Genomic DNA, 5,000 nt, shown 5'->3' on the forward strand with positions numbered 1-5,000 from the left:
AATAACAAACACACACAAAAAAAAAAAAAAAAAATGAAACTGGTACATCCCAAGACAAACTTCATTAATAAATTAGAAATGGAAGTGAAGGGAAACCTCATCGAGTTAATAAATAATGGAAAACTTGGCCCACATGAGTAACCAGGAACTTCCTTCCATCGGGGATATAGTCTGCTAATCGATTTAATTAGAATACCAGTTTATCCAATCAGACAACGTGATCTGTGAAGGAGGGATAGGTCGATCGATAGGGGATGGAGAGAAATTGAGATACAGATAAGAAGATGAAGAGAGAAAGAGAGAGAGAGAGAGAGAGAGAGAGAGAGAGAGAGAGAGAGAGAGAGAGAGAGAGAGAGAGAGAGAGAGAGAGAGAGGGAGAGGGAGAGGGAGAGGGAAAGGGAGAGGGAGAGGGAGAGGGAGAGGGAGAGAGAGAGAGGGGGAGAGGGAGAGAGAGAGAGAAAGGGAGAGAGAGAGAGAGGGAGAGGGAGAGGGAGAGGGAGAGGGAGAGGGAGAGGGAGAGGGAGAGGGAGAGGGAAAGGGAAAGGGAAAGGGAAAGGGAAAGAGAGAGAGAGAGAGAGTCAAAGTTAAAGTAATAGTCCATTAATTACAATGTTTTTTCTTTTTAGATAGATAGTGACATCGTGCAGTAATACAGAATAAGTAGAAACAATAGTAGATACATTAGTTGGGGAGATATAAAATAAAATAAAACAAATGTAAAATAAGATGGTCACCTCATTAGAAGTAGAGGCATATGGTTTGGCTTTGCATTTAAATACCTGATGGTACTGGCAATTTAAATGATGTTCCTTTAATTTCCTAGTTAGGTAAGAGATGTTTCTAATATTTGAGTTTTGTTGGTTGAGCCTCATATGCTGGAACAGTGATTTAAAATGCTGAGTGCAAGGGTTTGTACAACAGTAATTCTTGTCTCAATAACGATTTTGTTTTTATGTGATTTAGGTATATCACTGTGCCCATTACTTTTACGTAAGTGTTGCCCATTTGTGTTTCGAAAGTCATGTATCTATCTGTCTGTCAAATGCTTGACTTAATATGACAGCCTTCAAATTCTATGGTTGTGTTTATGGGGATTTTGGCTATGAGTTTTATCCGGATTTAGTTTAAGGCCGTTGTTGGCAAAATATATCTTTACTTTTGTAAGAGTCTGTTGAGTTTTTATTACGAATTCATATAAACTGCTTACAGGGGCAGTATGAAAAAGAAAAAAAACCTGAGTAATCAGCATTTTGAACAAGGAGACAGTTGTTTACAATGGTTGATAGGGTGTTAATGAATATAGTGAACAAGATCGGACCTAATATGGAACCTTGTGGGACACCGAAAGATTACTTAAGATAACATATTACTGGGAATTTTGACTGATTGCGTTCTTGTGGATAGATAACTCCTGATGCAACAGTTGTTATTTCCATGATTTTTTATTTTGTTAAGCAGGATTTCATGGCTGACACCGTCAAATGCTTTTGGCAGATCACACAATGTGAGTAGATTTATTTGATTCTTGTCTATGTTATACATTTTTTTGTGGTTTTTAATAAGGCTCAGTGGGTAGCTTACTAAACCCATACTGCGCTTCGGAAATAAGGTGATTGGATTCTAAGAATGTAGAGAGTTGATTTGCAACATTTTTTTCTATTTTAGATATCACTGGGAATAGAGTTATATGACGATAAATGTTCATTTGTTCTGCATCTCCTGATTTGAAAATGGGTGTTATGATGCCATATTTCCCAAGTGATAGGTAGGTACCAGTAACTATATGTATGTTTATAATGACATTTTAATAGAATGTAATGGCAGGTAAGCTTTCTTTGATGAATCGAAAAGCAATGTTATCCACTCCAACAGCATTATTTTCACGGAAGTTTTTTATTGTTAAGATTGTCGTTTCTACCCCTATTGGCTGTGGTCTGAAAGCATTTATTGAAAGCCTTGATAATAATGATAAAAATATCAATAACACTGACAGGAGTATCATTAATGAAAATGACAGCGATACAGAAAAAAAAACTATATATATAATAATTATAAATACAATGATAGTGATAATTTTAATGATTATATCAACGACTTTCATGTAACTTGATATGAAGAAAAGGAAAACGAAAGCGGAAAGCAGGTGAGCCACAGAGGGGAAGTATAAAACTGAAGGAAAATATGTACAGGGAAGAAAGAAGAAAGCAGGCAGACACGTCTGTCTTTTTCATGTCAAAAGTGATTTCTTCGTAGGGAGAAAAAAAGTGCTATTTTAGTATAAACTGGAAGAGAAAAGTAAGTTTTTTTTTTTGTAAAATGAAAAAGATTAAAGTGCCCTTGTAGTAAAATCGTGGACAAACCAGCGAAGGTTATGTGCCCTTTTTAGTAAAACATTGAAAGAAAAGTGTCACACCTAGGTCTCTCCTGCATATTTTGTCTGTAACTTTTTTTTTTTTATTATTATTTTTTTTTTTTCCTAGCAAATACTCATACTCTGACGAAGTTCTTTCCTGAACTGATCATGACTAGTGTCATTTAAATTCAGCGTTTTCGTCAGAAAAGCATGCAGATGGTACTTTGGAACTGGGGAATCCCATGCTACGTTAGTAATATTACTTTAGTTGTTTTTCTTTTGAATATGCGTTCTCATTATGAGGTTAATATGGAAGGTAGGAGGGAAAGGGAAAAGAAGGGGTAGAAGAGAGGGGAGTGGGAGAAAAGGAGGCAAAGGGGAAGGGAAGGGGAAGGAGAACGGGGAGTGGGAGAAAAGGAGGTAAAAGGGAAGGGAAGGGGAAGGAGAACGGGGAGTGGGAGAAAAGGAGGTAAAAGGGAAGGGAAGGGGAAGGAGAACGGGGAGTGGGAGAAAAGGAGGGAAAAGGGAAAAGAAGGGCAAGAAGAACGGGAAATGGGAGAACAGGAGGAAAAGGAGAGAGGACGGGGAAGAAAAAGGGGGAGTGTGAGAAAGGGAGGAAAAGAAGGCTTACAGGAAAAATGGGAGATGGGAAAGGGGAAAGGGGAAAGGGAGGGGGAAAGGAGTTGGGACTCAGTGAACAAGGAGGAGCGAAGAAGTTGGGGGGGGGGGGGGAGTTTAAGGAGGAGGAAGTTTGAAATAGAAGGGGGCAGATGTAGGGATTAAAGTATGACGGTAGGAGTGAATTTAAGGAAGATTTGGGAATGAGAGAAGTTGGCAGACTGAAAAAGGGAAATGTAGAGGGAGACGGAGAGGAAGAGGGAGAGGGAGAGGGAGAGGGAGAGGGAGAGGGAGACGGAGAGGGAGAGGGAGAGGGAGAGGGAGAGGGAGAGGGAGACGGAGAGGGAGAGGGAGAGGGAGAGGGAGAGGGAGAGGGAGAGGGAGAGGGAGAGGAAAAGGGAAAAGGGAAGGTAGAACGAATTTCCACGGGTCTCCCTAGTAGTAATAATAGTAAGAAGAATAAAAATGAGAATATAAGTAATAATGGTGATAGTGATGATGATGATAACTATAATAATAACAAAGATAACAATGATATTAAATAAAATAATAACAACAACAACAGTAATAATCATGATGATAAAAATAAAAGAATATTGATGATAAAATAATAATGATAATAATAACACTTGACAAAATTATAATAATTATAATAATAGTCGCCAGAGATTGTGCGACCGAAAAGTCCATCCTGTGTGACTGCGCGCGTAAAATAATAATAATAATGATAATAATAATAATAATTAAAAAAAAAGAAAAAATCATGGACAAAATATAACTGCGACACCGGCTTTACACTAACATACATTCTTTTTCGGGAGATGGGTCTAATCTGCTTGCCATGAATTATATAAACGAAAAAAAACTGAGAAGGTCATATGTAGCTCTTTATGACAGTCTTTATGACAATTTCTGATATATTACAAGATTGAGCTGTGCCAATTGTGTATATGTAGACTTTATGAAGACGGGTAACTAGCGAAGTACCTCAAGGATCGGTCTTGATGCTGATTATATTTCCCTTAATGATTTAAGGACAAACATAAATCCAACTATGCAAACACGTAAGCAGACGACGCGAAAACACATATAGGGATAAAAGAAGACACGCCTCATGTCAATTACTCTAAAGTGACATCGAGAACTTGTTAATGTGGAGTTGTACTTGTGAAATGGAACTAAACACCAATAAATGCCATGTAACCAGGTTCGGAGAAAGTAAAAATCGACCCCAGCATCAATACAAGTTAGGAGATTAAGTCTTAAACACAGAAAAAAAAACTTGGAATAACCCTAAAATCCCAAGCCCAAATAATCATATAAATAAAAGTCCATATATTGCTAGGGCTGATTACCAACCTGAAGATTACATTCATGTATGTGGACAAAGATATGGTAAAGATAATTGCGGCCATCATAAGACCTAATCTAGAGTACGGTGCAGCAGTCCACACTTAGAAATGTAATAGACAAACTGGGAAAAGTTCAAAGAGCAGTCACAAGATGGGCACCAACCCTTATAGAGATATGAACTTTGAAGACAGACTGCAGAAAATAGGACTTCTTACTTTGGATAAAAGAAGAAAAAGGGACAACATGATCATTCAGTTCAACTATGTTATAGGAAGAATAAAATTAAATAAAAATGCCTTTATAATTTTCAACATAGGAAGAACGAGGGGACACAGTAAAAAGTAAAAAAAATAGGCAATAAGGACTAATGACTACTGAAACATGTAACAATCTACCAAGCACCGTTGCGTGTTGCATAAGTGTGCATCAGTTTAATAATCAATAAAATAATGAAATACCATATAGCAGACGGGATCCCCAGAGCATAGAGCATAGGTAAGTACACCTCGGTAAGAACACACACACACACACACACACACACACACACACACACACACACACACACACACACACACACACACACACACACACACACACACACACACACACACACACACACACACACACACTTTAACCGGATTATAGTCCCTCCCATCTCTCTCTTCCATAACATTCA

This window comes from Penaeus chinensis, chromosome 10 (genome assembly GCF_019202785.1).
Source record: "Penaeus chinensis breed Huanghai No. 1 chromosome 10, ASM1920278v2, whole genome shotgun sequence".
NCBI classification, from domain to species: Eukaryota; Metazoa; Arthropoda; class Malacostraca; order Decapoda; family Penaeidae; genus Penaeus; species Penaeus chinensis.